Here is a 20,431-nt window from a genome sequence, read left to right on the forward strand (position 1 = left end):
GATGGCATGATACAAGATTGGTGCCTGTAATACAAGGACAATAAATTAACAGTACTGTAGTATTTATTTATTTTTTAACACACTATTCATCAGGAAACTGCAATATAATCGGTTTAAAAAAATAATGACACTTCTGCTCTGTGCGGCAGATTTCGTATATAAATAGCTTTGTGATACTATTATAGCACGTAAATAACATCTTAATAATTTTCTTTATGTTATTTTAACATTTGCTAAATAAAGACTTACCGTTCCTTCTAACTGATGTCAATCTGTCACTCAGTCACTCGAATCACGCGCTAACCCACTCCTACGCTCTTCTGCATTGGTGTCGCAATCTCGCCAATGCCCCCCTCAATGATTGTTGCCGGCCAATCACGGAGTGGCTGGTCACATGACCCGTTGTCGCCTCTCTCTTCTAGAGTCTCTCTAGGCCAGAGTCATATGTCGGAAACCGAAGGTAATTTGGGATTCTATGCATGTTCATCAGATACCGCATGCATAGCCTACCCACTAAAACCCCCATGATGGCTACCATCAGGCGTTTTTGAAGGATTTCCTGAACACTTAAAAACTTTATTACTTCCGGAGAATAATATTGATACCTATGGTGGTTAATGAGATATAAAGATTGAGTGAAATTGAGAAAACGGGCTCGGCCCCCGTTTCGCTAAACTTGCGCGTGCTGTGTCACTAATAATCGAAAATGTATAGTTGCCAGTTGTAAAATTCCAATAGTGCAGCTTACGAAGTAAAAAGTGCTTCTAAAATCTTTATATTTTTTCCGGTTGTCGAGATATAAGCGTTTAATATAAATAAAACATCGCTCGTTGGTTTCGTTAGGATTCATATTTCTATTATTTTTAGTTATCGAGATTTACTGCCGTGTAGTATAACAAAGCGAATTGAAAGCTTCTTATTTATATATCTATAAATGTATATAAATATAATCTCTGTATAATTTTTATAGTTTTGCGAAAATTAAGCTACATTATTTGGGGTTCTTTTAATATACATATAATAGGTAGGAAAGGGTACCGCTATAATCCTTTATATATATCATACTTGTTTTCTACAATAACTTTCTTAATATCATATACATCAGAATTATTCGTCATATGTACACATATGTAGACAAATGTAAGGCTATGTATACTGAAAAATTTGGTTAAGTTTTTCGGTCCCGCTAATATACTATTCTCAAACATATATATATATATATATATATATATATATGCAGTTGAAATAAAGAAAACATAAATAAATAAAAAATAAAACTTTTATATGGTGAACATTACTACGATTAAACACAGTGTAACATTTTTATTCATAGTGTACGACATCCTTTGCGAGCGCACAAATAGGCCTACAACCTTTTTAATCGAATATAATTTAAAGGACACATTGATCGAGACACACACCCATCGCTCCCGTGATCTTTGACACAGCGAAGAGAGTATCAGAGAGGATCATATGAAGATTGAATAGTAGATCCTTCACTTGTTCAGGAAAACTCGTGTCTGAAAGCTCCGTATCTCTCTCGGCGTATATCAGCACCGTTTTCAAGGCCCTACGTAACGCACCCTCGCTAGGTGTTCTTCCTCTTCCAACAAGAGCAGATAAGGACGTTGTGACTTGCATCTTGACGCGCGCAAAGTTCTGTGAAGAATGTAAGATTAAAACAACGCTTCATAGTTCACAACATCACGAGATCTCATGACAGCTTACATTCCCAATTTCGAAATTCTGTCGCATCAGCAGATACAGGCTCGCAGCTGCGTGACTTCTAATAGCGCTTAAGGGCGAACTGCATCGAGTGAGCAATGTTAAGCACAAATCCCCGCAACGCTCGCTTTCCTCGTCGAACAATGCGCTGTGATACTTGAAGACTAAAGCCCGCTGTGTATTGAACATGTGCTGAAGCACCGATGTACTTTGGTTTCTAGCCAACGCTCTTAGTAACACTTTCAATACCGCACCGACAAACGCACCTAAGTAATTTCAAACGTTTAATTCATCTATCTTGTCATATTTAAGTAGTGAAATAAAAAGTCGACGAATACCTCCACCGCCGTCAGCTTGAACTACGGATTCTAAGGTATCTAATACGACAAGAGAAGCCTCAGCCGCTAAGGCTTCTTCTATATGAGCGTCTTGTTCCCCAGCTCTTCCTTCCGGTTGTTCGCAAGATCTTGAAGAATCAATATATTTATATAATTATGACTTCAATTAAAATTAAAATTAAAATAATATAATAATATTTGTACCTGTAAGGCATTTGATCTTTGCGCCATCTCAATTTGTCTCCGGTCACTCTCTCCTTTCTTCGCAGCATCATTTCGCTCTTGGCACTTCCCTGACTGAGAATCACGTCGCGATCTAATATCGCTGGTGGCCGTTGCTTGAGGTGGCAATCTTTTAAGTGCTTTCTTGCCTTTGTACTCGAAAGCTGCGGTGGCGATATTCAATACTTGCAGCAAGCTCAGAATATGTCTCGCGCTGAGTTTGGAACACACTGTGCTAGAGCGGTTCGTTCTAATCCCTTCAGCACCCATAAGGCACACATTAATAAATGTCGAGTAGCTTCGGAACTCAGAGATACACGGCACTGATTGCCCGCGGTGTCCGCCGACATTCCGCCAGCAATAGCCAATGCACGATTGCGTGATCGATCCGGATTCATCCGGATAAACGCTTTTGTCTTTGGAGTCCCAATGATAAAGCTGGGGTAAGGCATCCATCAAGATAATAAGTAACGGCAGATATAGCGCGGCAACTCTAGCCTTCGCCGCAGGATCGGAATATCGCGGATCAGCATCGTGGCAGCTCATAAGATGTCGGACGGTCCCAATAGCTTTATTCTGTAGCATCGGATTTGGTATCTCCAAGGTGTTTGCCAGATCGGACAGAACGATGCCGACCAAGAAGTGCTGCTGCCTGAATTCTCGACTGAGTTCCGAAAACCGGGCTCTATCCCCAGGCACGAGAGTGGATATCAGAATGCCTGAGCTGCCAGTCGATGGACTGGGCGATGCCGGAGCCGACCCCAACGTATAGCCAGTGCCAAAGGGAAGATTCAATGCTACATAGTGCTTGTGCGAGCATACCGTTCTCACGAGATCGAGTTTCAGAGCGAATAACGCTGCGGAGTCGGGAATATGCATTGACCCATCCGACAGCGAGCAACAGGCGGTGCGAACGAGCGACAGCACGAATCCTCTGTCCATCACGGATAGCAAGTCGGATAGGAAATTGCCAAGGCTCGATATAAAGTTGGACTCCACGCGGATTTCCTTGCCGCAACGCGATATCACCTCGGACGTTAACGCAGCGGTGAGCGTTGCGACATCGTCGCAGAACTGCGGTGAGAATCTCAGTTTTCGCAGTGCCTCCAAGGACGCCATCTCAGACAGCGTGACAACCATCGAGCGCATTATCAGCTCCAGGAAGAACCAGGAATGAGTTATCGCCAGTTCGCGTGCCTGACCGGTGGATACAACCCAGTGCAAGGCAAGTTCCTCGTGTAGAAGTCTTCTGGTGGGATGACTGTTGATCGAGGGGGATTCCTGTCGCATCGACGCGGTTCTGTCCAACCCCCGCGAGTGGATCTCCATCTCCAGGTCTTCCAGAGACAGATCGGGATTGCTCTGTGCTCGCACGACGCCCCCGTTGTGAGTCATGCTCGGCAAAGAGCATTGATACGCGATGTAAGTGGCCAATAGGGCGTGTCTTCCATGCGACCGTCCGGTAAATTGGTGATATTTCGTACGAGCAGTCCCAGAGCCTCGAAGATGGTGGCGGCAACGTTCAACGATTGAGACGGTAATGTTGACGGTCGCACTAGAAGACACGGTAATTGATCCAGTAATTGGGGAAGTGAAGGCACCAAGGCGGAATGCGAGGCACGCGCTAATTCGAGAAGAGCTGATTTCAATTCTGATTCCATGCCCGCTTCGCCGATACGAGGCGGAACTTGACTGGTTTCCAAAAAGCCGCATAATGATAAAAATCTGTAATATGGAAATTATGTAAAAAATTATTACATATCTTTTTATTCACTTTTTATTTGCACAAAGGAAAAAAATAATACATTATTACCTGTCGATATATTTGTCTTGCGGATGAACGCTGGAAACAGGCTCCAATATGACAGTGAAGACCCCTCGATGAGCATCCACCCATCGAGTGCCTGGCAAAAGAACATCGGGTGCGATGTAGGAATAATTTGCGGGTTGCGGATCTAGCATAGCAGGCAAACTGAATTCGCCTGATTGGAGATGACCGTCTCTTAGAAGCGGTAGCCACTATAAATAAAATTTTACATATTTAGTTCATCAATCAAATTACTAAGTCCTGGTTTTATTAATTACTGATTGAAATTTACTGTATACGCGACCGCCGTTTCGACGTTTGATTGCTCTGCTTTCTTCTGGCAACTAATATGATAGAAAGTAAACAATAAGTGATGTTTCGCACTTAAATCCGCGGGTAGTCTCATCTTGATTTCGTCGTAAAAATTCGGATTCTTGTTGTGGTATGACACGGAAGTAAAGTACTCATGCGTCATCTCAGGACACGATGATCTGCCTAAGATAGCTGTAAGCGCGTCGGCTTCTTGCTCACCTCCCATAAGCTGAATTCTTACAGCGATATTACGGACTGAGCCAGTTCTGGAGCTGAAGTTTGCTTCCTACACATAATAAAATATAATTTCTCATGTCGTATAATTAATAAGAAATAATTGATCGTACAATTTTATTCGATATGCACCTTGGGATAAAGATATAGAAGATTACGATACGTTAAATCGGGCGAAACAACTTCGCTTGGAAACTCTAGTATCTCCTTAACCGGTCGATTCTTTTCATCCGGATATGGAACTAATCTTCTAAGGTCGGGATCAAGACACCTCGGTAGTTCTTCGGGTCTGAGACTGAGATCCAATTTCAATATCCCTGGTAAGCATTTTAATCGTTTCAAGTTGGAACCATGTCTTCGTAGTTTAACCAAAAGCTTATAAAGATCTTCATCGCGAAGTCGTTCGCTTTCCTGCTTGAAGAAGCTCGAGACTGTTAAAGTAATGGGCCTATAAGAATATCAAGATGTTAGTTAAGCCTTTCGATAGAAAAATGGAGCATTATACAAACCTAAAGCTATCGAGGAAATTGGCAAAATCGTCCGGCGACCAACTACGTCTTTTATCCGAACTCCGTCTTTCTAGCGAACCACGTCGCGTCAGCGGTTCCACTTTCTTTCGCCACTGTTCCAGACTGCCCGACTTTCTGTCTAAAGATCCAGCACTGCCAGTGCTATCCGTATCACCACCGCCTCCGATTACACCAGACAGATGAATTGCAGTCCACGCGAGAGGCATTCTATAATGACCCAGGCGTTCGCACGCAGCAGCGGCGGCAGCTCTGACCTATACGGAAATGAATAAGACAATAATATGAGAAATTGTCATTTTGAATGCATCAGTATTTTATTTTAACATTTTATTACCTTATCTTTATTTTTATCTTCGCGTAAATACGGTTCGGCACACTCCGATATATCGCCCTGCAATACTTTCTCGAGCCGTACGACAAGAAACAAATCGGGACTGTTTATTGATGCTCAAAACGCAACTTCTAGCTAAGGTACTTGCTATAATAAGCGATGTGTCCTCCAAGCATTCTTTTCAATCCCTCTGAATTCATATCTCGACGTAGAAATTTTCGGACATCTGAAATATAACAATTTGTAATTAGCATTATGCATTCTTGAAGTTGTAATTTCAATGATAAAAAATATCATACCTTTTTCTTTTCTCTGGCATCGTATAATGCGAGACTCGCGAATATTGGCTCCACTTCTAGTTCTAACTTTAATTGCAGACATTTTACGAGAATTTTATGAGCAAAAGGTTCTGTAGGTTAGGTTGCTGATTTCTTGCCACTCGTCGTCAGGAGAAGTATGTGCACTTTATTGCACTATAGTGCAGACATTAAAACGAAATATTGACCTTTAATTAATTTTTATTAGAATAGAGTTGTTTTCCAAATAATAAAAATTATATCGACACTTTATCCAAATGATTCTGGAGCGATTGGATTAAAAAAAAATATTTTTTAGATACTTTCTGCTAATTATACGCTTAATTAATTTTAATTAATTGTGATTATTGTATGGTTTTCCAAACTTTGAAAAGTTTTTTCCAAATATTTCCAAATGATTTCCAAACGATTGGGTAAGATAATTTTCAATAATTTTTAATTTGTTTGCCAACTATACGTCGGTGCGTTCCCACTATACGCGTCGCGCGTCGCGTATAGTGGGAACGCAGCATTATGGCTGAGTTTCCACTGAGCGCGTCACGCGTCGCGTCGTCTGTCGTTAACCAATCTAAACATCCCGTCACAAGTAATGTAATAAAATGGGATGTTTTGATTGATTAACTTGTGATAATGCGACGCATGACGCGCTCAGTGGAAACTAAGCCTATGCTACGCTTATGCTAAACTATTGTATTTTGTGTGCGATGGCCCTTACGAAAGTTAAGCCCCTTGCACAATGCCAGGCAACAGGCAATAGGAACAGGAAATAACCAAAAAATTTTTAATTACAACCTAAAAAATTTGAATACTATGATTGGTTGGCAACAGGCAATAGGCACAGAATTTTCAACGTGACGGAAACTCTGTGTCTATTGCTTGTGTCACTGTTTATTCTGCATTTATACATGATTTCTGATTTCTATTCCCTTGATTCCCTGTTCCTTTCCTATTGCCTGTTGCCTGGCATTGTGCAAGGGGCTTTAACGAAACATGTGTACATACATATATACACAGATTAATAGACAGATAGCCAATGGCCCCTCAAAAGTCGAGACCAGCATTTCCGTGCTTTGATTACCGACACACTTTGCCCCTTACCGACAGACTTTGCCCCTAGGATTGAGTCCGGACTAAATCACATTACAGACTTTGCCCCTGGTGCGAGTCCGGACTAAATATACCCGATTTTACCTACAGACTTTGCCCCTGGTGCGAATCCGGACTAAATATACAGTGATGCCAGATTTCAGCAGTGATGTCAGATGCTCGACGCTCGGTCAGCCGCGAGCCGGCGTCGCCGGCGAGAATCGTGCTGGGCTTCTTTATTAATATCTCGGCGCTCGCGCTCGCGCGCGCGCGCACACCTAGGTCTTGTCGTACTTATTAATTAATTACTTATGATATTTATTGTACATATATATATATGAAGCTGAGACCGAGGATTAATAAACAATACTATTGTTATTATATAATAATAAAGAAAACTTATTTTGTAATTTGAAAATAATTTCTTATTTTTTTATGAGCAAATCGTTAACTTTTCTAAAGTTGTTAGAAAATATGCGAATAATGTTAATGATTCCCTTATAGAAAAATACACTCAACCCATAGAAAAACCCTTAAAGTTGGGTGTGATTTCGGACCGCCAATAGAAGGTTAACCGTCATTTAAATGATTAACGTTCTATTGGCGGTCCGAAATCACACCCAACTTTAAGGGTTTTTCTATGGGTTGAGTGTATTTTTCTATAAGGGTTGTCAAATAATTTTCCTAGTTTATATGTATTACATAACAACTCATTTGCCTAAAAAAATAAAAATGCAAAAAAAGTTAGAAAAAAACCAGGACTCGAACTTGAGACCTTCAGCATTCTAGCCGATCGTCTTACTCGCTCGTCCACGTTTACTATTAGAAAATTGCTTCTACCGGCTTGATAGATTACGCACATGGAAACTTTAAGCAATTTTATTTCATTAATTATTTGACATTGGCACAAGTTACTATGTCTTGTAAAATACATATAGTAAAATTAAAGGACAAACTTTTGCAATAACAGTTCTGTGTATTTCACTTTTACGAATAGATTACGTACATATTGTTGCTCAACGGAAACCGCGAGAAGGTGGTGCTCTTCCGTCATGAGATAATGTAAAAAATTAGTTTTTTTAACATTGCAATAATTTTAATATGTATAAATTAAAAAATATATAAGTAGATAAAGCTCGTACGTCTTAGATAAAACAAGGACAAGAGCCAATAACCGAACAACAGAATTCTAAATAATATAGTTTAATATTCCGTCAAAATAACTGGGACGTTTCGTGCTTTACAAAGACTTTTTCAATCAATCAAATAAATCCCTCTAATTAACTGTAATCTATATATATAAAGGAAGATGTCCTGACTCATTCACTCACTCATCAACGCCCAGCCCGAACCTCTGAACCGAATTTTTATCAAAAGTATATGAAATAGGGGTAGAATTTTCCGGGGAGTGCCACTATGTGTATAGTTTTTTGTTACCGATTTCCTGGAAACCGGTTTTTCTAATTTTTCTAATTTTTCGGGAAATAATTCATCGAATCTCAAAGAATTATAGATCAAATTTCTACCAAAAATATATGAAATAGGGGTAGAATTTTCCGGGGAGTGCCACTATGTGTATAGTTTTTTGTTACCGATTTTCTGGAAACCGGTTTTTCTAATTTTTCGGGAAATAATTGACCGAATCTTAAAGAATTATAGATCAAACAGGGGTAGAATTTTCTGGGGAGTGTTATAAAGTGTATAATTTTTCGTTACCGATCTTTTTGGAAGCCGGTACCGAAATTTTTTCAATTTTTTGGGAATTAATTGACAGAATTTTAAAGAATTGTATATGAAGTAGGGATAGAATTTTACGGGGAGCGTCATGATGTGTACAGTTTTTGTTACCGATCTTTTTGGAAACCGGTTTTTTTAATTTTTCCAATTTTTCGGGAAATAATCGAGAGAGGGAGAGAGAGGGAGAGGGAGAGGGAGAGGGAGAGAGAGAGAGAGAGAGAGAGAGAGAGAGAGAGAGAGAGAGAGAGAGAGAGAGAGAGAGAGAGAGAGAGAGAGAGAGAGAGAGAGAGAGAGAGAGAGAGAGAGAGAGAGAGAGAGAGAGAGAGAGAGAGAGAGAGAGTTTTTGTGTGTCTTATTACATATGTCCTCCGGGGTGAAGCCCTTATTACATATGTTCTCCGGGGCGAAGCCCGGGTAACCAGCTAGTCTATATATATAAAGGAAGATGTCCTGACTCATTCACTCACTCATCAACGCCCAGCCCAAACCCCTGAATCGAATTTTCACCGAAAGTATATGAAATAGGGGTAGAATTTTCCGGGGAGTGCCACTATGTGTATAGTTTTTCGTTACCGATTTTCTGGAAACCGGTTTTTTTAATTTTTCTAATTTTTCGAGAAATAATTGACCGAATCTCAAACCCCTGAATCGAATTTTTACCAAAAGTATATGAAATAGGGGTAGAATTTTCCGGAGAGTGCCACTATGTGTATAGTTTTTTGTTATCAATTTTCTGGAAACCGGTTTTTCTAATTTTTCTAATTTTTCGGGAAATAATTGACCGAATCTCAAAGAATTATAGATTAAACAGGGGTAGAATTTTCCGGGGAGTGCTATAAAGTGTATAATTTTTCGTTACCGATCTTTTTGGAAGCCGGTACCGAAATTTTTTCAATTTTTCGGGAATTAATTGACCGAATCTTAAAGAATTGTATATGAAGTAGGGGTAGAATTTTCCGGGGAGCGCCATGATGTGTATAGTTTTTGTTACTGATCTTTTTGGAAACCGGTTTTTATAATTTTTCCAATTTTTTGGGAAATAATTGATTGAATTTCAAAGAATTATACATGAAGTAGGGGTAGAGGGAGAGAGAGAGGGAGAGAGAAAGGGAGAGAGAGAAAGAGGGAGAGAGGGGGAGAGGGAGAGAGAGAGAGAGAGAGAGAGAGAGGGGGGGGAGAGGGAGAGGGAGAGGGAGAGGGAGAGGGAGAGGGAGAGGGAGAGGGAGAGGGAGAGGGAGAGGGAGAGGGAGAGGGAGAGGGAGAGGGAGAGGGAGAGGGAGAGGGAGAAAGAGAGGGGGAAAGAGGGGGAGAGAGGGGGGAGAGAGGGGGAGAGAGGGGGAGAGAGGGGAGAGAGAGGGGGGAGAGAGAGGGAGAGGGATAGAGAGGGAGAGAGGGAAGAGAGAGGGAGAGAGAGGAGAGAGAGAGGGAGAGAGAGGGAGAGAGAGGAAGAGAGAGGGAGAAAGAGGGAGAGAGAGGGAGAGAGAGGGAGAGATGGAGGGAAAGAGGGAGGGAGAGAGAGAGGGAGAGAGGGAAGGAGAGAGGGAGGGGGAGGTAGGGAGGGAGAGAGAGAGAGAGAGAGAGAGAGAGAGAGAGAGAGAGAGAGAGAGAGAGAGAGAGAGAGAGAGAGAGAGAGAGAGAGAGAGAGAGAGAGAGAGAGAGAGAGAGAGAGAGAGAGAGAGAGAGAGAGAGAGAGAGAGAGAGAGAGAGGAGAGAGAGAGAGAGAGAGAGAGAGAGAGAGAGAGAGAGAGAGAGAGAGAGAGAGAGAGAGAGAGAGACTATTTGCGTGTCTTATTACATATGTCCTCCGGGGCGAAGCCCGGGTAACCAGCTAGTACATCATAATAATCCCGTTACATAAAAAATCCGTCGAGAGATGAAATAAATTAAAAGGAAGTTTAACATCATAAGATTAACATTAATTAATAATTATAGCATTTTTATTATGGAATTTATCCTCTCTATTGATTTAAATCATAGCGGTCGTTTTTTTTACTTTCTTAATATTAATAATTATAGTATACAAATTACATGGAGTTATTAAGAAGCCACATCAAGTTGAAAGCCCAAAAAACCTTCCCCCGAATATTACTGTAAAGAATTTATTGCGAAAAAACCCTGACTGAGATAATATTTTTTCGCAATAAATTCTTTACAGTAATATTCGGGGAAAGGGGGGATGTTAGATACAATTTGTATCAGCATCAAAAATTAAATCGATTTGCGATTTATTTAAGTGAATTTACTGTTCTAACGAAAAACTGTGTTTCAAGACCGACAATTCGTTGGCGCGCAGTTTAGTTGGAAATAGTATTAGAAATTCACACGGAAATTATTTGCTACTTAGATCCTAGCTCGGACTTGATGGCGTTCTTATATTATAATTAATTTAATGTCAAATATACAGTCTTAATAACTAATTTTTGAAGGAAATTTATAGTTTTCAAAGGAAGAAAATTCTCGAAATTATCGATGATTATACGTGTTATAAAGTGAAGAAAAAGTTTCTTGAAATTTGTATAAAACACGTCCAGCATGCAGATGAACATTGGTTTGACCAGAACAACGAGTGTTATCCACATAGAATCCAAATGTTAGACTTTATGTTAAGAGTTAAAATATATGCAATTGCAAAAAAAATAACACTGGAGGAAGAGAAGGAATAAATACAGCATCTAGAAGATCAAAGAAATTAAGACAAAATGTCAAAAACTGAAAAATATAAAACATATGTAAAATCGTCTATTATGGCCCAACTTATTATGACTCAAAGTTTTCCACTTAAATTAATTTTTACATTTAAGCATAAAGTCGACCGTCGTAATAAGTAATGTTAAAATGCATTCTGCGCTCGCCGCAGTGACTACTGTCAAAATGCATTCTGCGCTTAGCGCTGTTTATAATGTGCAAATAAAATATACGCTCGCTCATCTATCTGCATTAGTGTCATCTTGTGCACTGTGTTCATACAAGAATTCGTGCAAATGGAGTAAATTGCTACCTATATGTGCACATGGGTATCTTACCGTTTAGAGTACAAAATATCTATAATCTAATGGGTAGATATGATTGCAACCCGTCTGTAATACAGCAGCGTGTTTATAATCCAGTAAGTAAATTAATAGCAAATTGTTGCCAATTTGGCATTAAACTCACTTACAAAGAACTTTGCCCATTTTTATAAAGGTTTTAGGCCCCTCGCGTCTAGTAACGAGACTTAAAATGAAAGATTATTGTTAGAGGATCGAAATATTTCTGTATAAACATAATCCTTTATTGTAAGTTAATACCGTTCAGAGATACACTCTTTGAAAGATTAGAAAAATGTACAAAATGGCTTTGTTTCATTCGATTTTTCGACGTCCTAGGCATCTCCTTGTGATGACGGATAATAAACTATTTTAATATATCAATTGAAGTACTTTATACAAATAAATTTGTTACTACTGATCCAGCTAATTGCAAGTTTCTGGATGTGAGTCAGGGATATTCAAAATAATTGATTGTAGCCATTACCTACCACTATCACCACGGAGAAATGTCCTGGATGCCGAGAAATCGAATGAAAGAATGCTATAAAGTATATTTTTTAATGTTTCAGAGAGTGTATCTCTAACCATCAATGTCGACTTAGAGGATTATGTCTGTAGAATATTCTGATCCTCTAACAATAATTTTTATTTTAGCAAAGTCTCGTTGTTAGACGCGAGGGTTCTAAAATAGACAGGGTTCTTTGGGGCAAATCCAATTATCAATAAAGTAAAATGTGATATAAAATAATGTAAAATCTCATAAAGTGAGAGAATGTAAATGTAATGTTTTATTATAAAATAACAATAAATATTTTAAAATTGAAAAATCTTCCTATACTTATCTTCCCGATAAATCATGTAATGGTCATCACCTGCGATGATGTTTAAAACTTTCAAAGAACTTTGTTCCCAATTGCAAATAACACTTAATATAATACTAAAAAGCAACGTACATTAAAATAATGTTTAACGCATTACATTTGTTTTGCTTTTTCACTTAACTTTTGCATATACAATAGATTGGGCAGTAAAAATAAAATCAATAACTCAATAACATAAATGTTTTGTCGTTTATAGATCTTCACAAGTTCGAATTCCATTTCAACGATGACAAAATATTTTCCTGTTCATATTTTTTATTGTTTCTATCGTATATCGACTGATATCTTTCAGGAGATTGTATCTCAAAAACTGTCACTTTACAGGATTCGTAAATTTTTGTTTTGTTGATAAGCAACAAACAAGATAGTTTGCTTTACTGTTCAAAAGTATAGTGATTTGGAATTAAAATACAGCTTTATATATATATTGTTTAATTTGATATTATTCGTGGGAAACAAACGCAAAAACGCAATTTTTATAGATACGACGCACTTCAAAATTGTAATCAAAGGAACAAGATACGACATATTTATTTTTAAATAACATTTATTATTGTCATTTAAAAATAAATATGTCGTATCTTGTTCATTTGATTATAATTTTGAAGTGCAAATTTGTCGTATCTACAAATACGAGAAAATGCGAGAAAATTTCGACAACTATAATTCATTTTTGGTAATCTATTTCAAGATAGGATGTAGACGTGTGTGTGAAGCTAGCGTCTCATTTTGCGAAAACTCACAAATTATTGAGAGTTCTGACTTCCTTTTCAATAGTTCTAGAGTTCCTGATAGTTTAAACAAATAGTTCTGGCCATTAAAGCCAAAAAACGCGTCAGTACAAACTGAGACATAGGTTCACGCACCGTCTCACTTTGTCCTACACAAGTTCCACACCTGTATCTCATCAGATTTTGCGAGATCTATAGTTCTATAACAGTTCTATAAAGAGTTCTGCCATATAAAAGCAAAAAAATTAATTATAAGGTACTAAAAAAAATTACAATGTAACGAGTGTACCGAGTTGAGACGCCAGTTGAAATCTCGGAGTTCCGGTTTATGTAAAATATTTTTCGAGTAGTTCTGAGCATATTGAAGCATTTTCTAAACAGTTCCGAGCGTTAGAATCTTTGTGTTATATTTTAAAAAATTAATATTAACCGAAAAGTACTCATGACGGAAAACGATGAGACGCTGTGCGAAATCTCGGAGTTCCGGTTCATATAAAATATTTTTCGAGTAGTTCTGAGCATATAGAAGCATTTTCTAAAGAGTTCCCGGCACTAGCAATGTTGTATAATTTTAAATAAATTAATAACGCTCGAAAGTCAGGAATATATCGAAAATGGGTGCAGAGACGCTGGCCGTATTTCGACAGTTCTGCGAGTTCTATTACAATTTTCGTGTAGTTCTGAACGTGTTCTAACGTTTTCTAAAGAGTTCTGGCGATAAGCGTTATTTAATCATTTTTTAAATAATTTTTATCGCCTGAGAAAGACGCATTTACGGGTATATGGGTGAGACGCTCGATAAATTCCTGATTTTCGTTATTAATTTATTTAAAAATTATACAACATTTCCAATGCCCGGAACTCTTTAGAATATGCTTCAATATACTTAGAACTATACAAAAAATATTTTATATAAGCCAGAACTCCGACATTTCCTACAGCGTCTCACCCATATACCCGTAAATGCGTGTTTCTCGGGCGATAAAAATTATTTAAAAAATGATTAAATAACGCTTATCGCCAGAAGTCTTTAGAAAACGTTAGAACACGTTCATAACTACACGAAAATTGTAATAGAACTCGCAGAACTGTCGAAATACGGCCAGCGTCTCACCTATTTTCGATAAATTCCTGACTTTCGAGCGTTATTAATTTATTTAAAATTATACAACATTGATAGTGCCGGGAACTCTTTAGAAAATGCTTCTATATCCTCAGAACTACTCGAAAAATATTTTATACTAGCTGGTTACCCGGGCTTCGCCCCGGAGGACATATGTAATAAGACACGCAAATAGTCTCTCTCTCTCTCCCCCTCTCTCCCCTTCTCTCCCCCCTCTCCCCCCTCTCTCCCCCTTTCTCCCCCTCTCTCCCCCTCTCTCTCCCTCTCCCCCCTCTCTCCCCTCTTCTCTCTCTCTCTCCTCTCTCTCTCTCCTCTCTCTCTCTCTCTCGATTAATTCCCGAAAAATTGAAAAAATTTCGGTACCGGCTTCCAAAAAGATCGGTAACGAAAAATTATACACTTTATAGCACTCCCCGAAAAATTCTATCCCTGTTCAATCTATAATTCTTTGAGATGAACCGGAACTCCGAGATTTCGCACAGCGTCTCATCGTTTTCCGTCATGAGTACTTTTCGGTTAATATTAATTTTTTAAAATATAACACAAAAATTCTAACGCTCGGAACTGTTTAGAAAATGCTTCAATATGCTCAGAACTACTCGAAAAATATTTTACACAAACCGGAACTCCGAGATTTCAACTGGCGTCTCAACTCGGTATACTCGTTACATTGTAATTTCTTTTTAGTACCTTATAATTAATTTTTTTGCTTTTATATGGCAGAACTCTTTATAGAACTGTTATAGAACTATAGATCTCGCAAAATCTGATGAGATACAGTGGTGGAACTTGTGTAGGACAAAGTGAGACGCTGCGTGAACCTAGCGTCTCAGTTTGTACTGACGCGTTTTTTTGGCTTTAATGGCCAGAACTATTTGTTTAAACTATCAGGAACTCTAGAACTATTGAAAGGAAGTCAGAACTCTCAATAATTTGTGTTTCCGCAAAATGAGACGCTAGCTTCACACACACGATATTAGCTTCGGGGAAGCAGAAAAACCGGAAATTGTGTCAAATCGACCTCGAATTGTGTAAGATACGACCTCCCGAAAGATATCAGTCGATATGTGAAAAATATATTTCTTGATTAAATTAATAAATTAAAATTTAAGAAATTAATAATAAAATAAAAATTAATTTTATAAACTGAAATTAAAAATATTAGATATTAATTAAAATTTAAAGAAAATAAAAATTATAATCAATAATTTTATAAACTATAAATTAAAAATATTTTTGTAACATTCTTTGCGGTGTGTGTAGAGATGGGTACAGTATCGGTATTGTTAAATATTGATTATCAATTTAATTATGTAATTGTACGTTTCAGTTTCAGACTGCGTTTCAAGATTGAAAGTACGGCGCGTGTAGTTGACGAAGCGAAAGAATATACTTTTAAAATTCACATGAAAAATTGTTACTATATAGGTGAACAAAATTCAGCCTGACCGTATTTGGCAGTTTAATTTGATGAAAATATTAATTTTATGAAATTACCAGGGAAATTACATAAAAGTTTATTTGAAATTTTAATTGATATACAAACATGAAACTTTCCTACACAGTATAAATAATAAATATAATTAATAGAATAAGTTTATTAAAGAAGCATCGCGAATTAAATATTTATCCTTTATTTGTTCTTAAAAGAAATTTCTTATGTCATTTATGATTAAAAATATATAATTGATGCATGATTATTAACACCGAGATTAATACAGAATCTATTGCGTCTAAAAGTTGCAACTATATACATAATACCATTCAAAATTTATGAATTATTTTTTAATTATGTATTCGAAGTTAAGGGTTTTTTTTAAATAACCGCAATATTAATCGGATAGCAATAAAGTTAATTAAAAATAGCGGATATTAAAAATAAAAATGAAAGAATTTTTACTTTTGATATCCGGCCGCTATATGGCTCCGACATTTTGAATTTATCAACTCAATTTAACATCAGATTAATATTTAGCAACCTGAAAAACTCTGTGTATAACTCTATGTATAATGGTCTATATAAGTCGCAACTTTGATGCAATAGACTCTATGTTAATCATCAATATCTTTTTAACTACAATTGACATAACAAATTTCTAAGGGCTGAAAGTCCTAACAATTAACATACTTAATTTTGATTGCAATATAACTTCTCTAACACGTCACGCGGAGTTCTCGGCTTAGAGATCAGTGCTCTGATTCTATAACTATTAACAACAATTCATTATCATTATATTGTCATTGCGCAGCTTTTTTATCATATATTATATCTGCACAACGATAATATAACGATGATAATGAAATTGTATATAGTTATAAGAGTTACAGAAAATAGCCTTAACGACGCGACTTATCGAGCGACTTCGTCCGAAAATGACCCGGCGCTTTGTCTTAAGAACGTAGTTACTGCATTGGCCGCTACACGGTATGGCGCTGAAACCAGTGAGAAATGCTGGTCTCGTCTCAACCCGGACCTTTGGCTATCTGTCTATTAATCTGTGGCTAAACTGTGTTTAGCTTTGACACTCGACGCTCGAATTTAGCCAATCCAGTGGTTAGGTTATATTTCGCGTCCCTCTGAATCTATCACGTGACCAGATTTGACGCTCGAATCCAGCGTCGAGCGTCATCGTGAAATCGCACCTTTAAGGCCCAGTTTCACAGTGGCCAGTTAGCTTAACTAGTAGTTAATTCTCACTCTCCGTCTCTTTCTAACCTTTGAGGTTAGAAAGAGACAGAGAGTGAGAATTATCACGTGACCAGATTTGACGCTCGAATCCAGCGTCGAGCGTCATCGTGAAATCGCACCTTTAAGGGGATGCTAAAGCTAAGGCCGAACTTCCTCGACGTCGGTAATGTCAACTCTGTCAACTAAAGCAAAGGCCGAACTGATATTGGAGACCTCGCGTGGTGACAACGCGAAACTCCGGTTTCAGTGTTACCAACTAATTTCAGGTTCTATGAAGTGGTGTATGTCCGTACACGTACACACACACCACTGAATTGCTCACACGGACGCACGGTAGAGAGACATATGCTATAGACGCGGCAACGCCGCGCGGCGTTGCCGCGTCTATGGATTCTTTAGCAATACGGCCTGAACCTGAAAATGCTTTCTGGCCGTCCGTAGCAGAAGGCAGTAACGTATCAAGGCTGATAAGCACCCGCTTTTTATAAATTACATATATTCTTATGCACACATGTGCGTATATATATATAATATGTATCTAATTATTATGTGTATGTTTATAATTGTCTGATGACAAATAATAACAGTAGCATAATTGAGAATGTGAATTAGTATACATAGTATGTATTGACACGGGTACTTATTAGACGTGGCAATTTACTGCATCTCTTGCACCTCAAATAATTTTTTTCTTGTAATGTAAATGAATGATGTAAAACTCTTTCAAAGGATCTATCCATTCTTGATGGGGTAAAATAATAACTTCTATAACAAATGCAATAAATATTAAATTTATAGTATTGATTTATATAACTAATTTTATTCTGTCCTTATATATAGAAAAATATACACTCAGTCTTAGCATCAGAGTAGAGGGTAACGCAGCTGATGAACAGTATAGATAACAAACTGAATAAAAATCTTAATTATTATAACATAATGATATATTAATAAGATTTTTATTTAGTTTGTTATTATATCTATACTGTTCATCAGCTGCGTTACCCTCTACTCTGATGCTAAGACTGAGTGTATATTTTTCTATATAAAGACAGAATAAAATTAATTATATAAATCAATACTATAAATTTAATATTTATTGCATTTGTTATAGAAGTTATTATTTTACCCCATCAAGAATGGATAGATCCTTTGAAAGAGTTTACATAAAAAGCTCAGCGTTGGAAACCTCATATTATTCATAATTCTCCATTATTTGTTTAAATCTACGCAGGTTCCTTTTCAGTAAGATTGATAGTCTGAAGTAATAGGTGATGGCAAAAAATCTGAAATTATTGCACTATCATGCAGAAGCACTAAGAATTTAAATATATATTTTTATGCATATTAAAAGATATATTAGCAATCAGTCTAATTAGAAAAAAGATGTACCAGATAATAAAAAAGAAATTGTATATAAAAAAATGGTTTCTAATATGTATTCAGAGAATGTTGATTTATCATATTATTCTTTCAAACTTGCTTTCCTCCTTTTGAAAATTTACACCAAGAGAAACTTTTGTAACATATTACTTTGTATTGATTTTTTTTAACATCTTTATTTCTTAAAAAGGAAACGAAAACCGTAGAAGAAAATTATTAAACTTATTTTTATTGTGTTGAGAATTCATTCAATTTTATCGCTACGTGTCTCAACTTCTCTTGTTCAAAACAAAAAACTAATTTATAGCTTTTGATTTTATATATAATTGTTAAATTTCAGTTTTGTCAGATGCAATTTGTGCGAGCTTATTTCGTGGAGCAAATATTTTGTTGCGTTTTCGAGAGTGTTTATCCGATCATTAGCGAAGCGACGCGATGCATTTATATTTGATCACGAGGGACTATGCGCAAATTTTCGCATTGTTTGCGGATTTTATAACTTTATTGACGAATATAAGATCTAATATCTTTCGCATAATTGATTTACGATTACTCGCGTTTTATTGAGGCTCAGATGTACACCCGTCTGTATCACGTCAATAAAAATCTGGCAGCAAAATGAGTATGAATTCATTCGTTTAGCAAAGGATGCACGTTGACCTTAGAAGCGCACGTTGGAATTTCATCCGGAGGGAAAAAACTTTGTCGCGTTTTTTTAATCTTTCTGATTCTCAAAATAAATTCTTCGTGTATATTTTTCGCGCTCATAATATTATTTGATTTGTGCAGATTAATTTTCTTTTCATGCATGAAATATATTTTGGCAACTATGCCGTCTATAGGAAGAAATCTGTCGGACTGTGCTAACTCGGACCACGTGCGTTTCTGACGTTTAGATATTAGTGAAATTCGGTTAGAAAACAAAAAAATTACCTGTCTCGTTTCTTGATAGAAATTCGAGATGCTAAATACTAATTTATTGGGTGCGTTCGGGAAGACACTATTAGTGCTATTTGCTTATTTTATCCTTGTTTTACACCTGATGAACGATAAAGATAGAATGATGCAATAGCGCTAATAGCGCGCTTCCCGAACGCAGCCATTGTGTTATAAATTCGACGTTCGCTTTTCGCGTGAGACTGGCATCGGCTTCCTATGTCGCTAAACGGGCCTTTTTCAGTTGGATACGTTTTTTTCATTATAATATACAGAGGAGAAGAAGCTAGGGATAGTGGGATAGGTAGACATACATTTTGTACGACAATATCGGGGGTCTATCGATCGTTAGTACGATTATTTTTTCTCTGGGCCCGGAGCCTCGTCCACGATGACAATATCGCGGACACGGGACGTCTCCAGAATCGTGCTCCGATTACTTTGTACTAAGAATAATTCTGCATAAATTTCTTTTGTGCCTTTATATCATATGTATTTTTCAAGCAAAGTTCATTTGCAGAATTTACGCGATGGAAGATATATGTATACATATATAAATTAGTAATAATTGAAAAAAATGTAAAAATGCCTAACGAGGCATCTGTATGACATATCTGTCAAAGCTCGTTCTTTGAAACGGCTTTATAGATCGCAAAATCCTTTTACAGGAGTAAAGTATAGGTACTAATAATGAAGAGTGGGAATATAAAAAAATTAGTAATAATTGAAAAAAAATGTAAAAATGACTAACGCGGCATCTGTTACGACATATCTGCCAAAGCTCGTTCTTTGAAACGGCTTTATAGATCGCAAAATCCTTTTACAGGAGTAAAGTATAGATACTAATGAAGAGTGGGAATATAAAGAAAGTAGTGATAATTGGAAAAAATGTAAAAATGCCTAACGAGGCCCTGTACGACATATCTGTCAAAGCTCGTTCTTTGAAACGGCTTTATAAATCGCAAAATCCTTTTACAGGAGTAAAGTAGAGGTACTAATGAAGAGTGGGAATATATAAAA

The 20,431-nt window shown here is 37.2% G+C and overlaps 1 pseudogene; it reads right to left on the reverse strand.

The window, feature by feature from the left end:
• Positions 1–1,308: 1,308 nt before the first annotated feature.
• On the reverse strand, positions 1,309–6,783 carry LOC139777644 (dedicator of cytokinesis protein 7-like; annotated as a pseudogene).
• Between the last annotated feature and the right edge of the window lie 13,648 nt (positions 6,784–20,431).

Source organism: Temnothorax nylanderi, unplaced genomic scaffold (genome assembly GCF_030848795.1).
Source record: "Temnothorax nylanderi isolate EJ_2023f unplaced genomic scaffold, tnyl_v1.0 TNYL_tig0156_pilon, whole genome shotgun sequence".
NCBI classification, from domain to species: domain Eukaryota; kingdom Metazoa; phylum Arthropoda; class Insecta; order Hymenoptera; family Formicidae; genus Temnothorax; species Temnothorax nylanderi.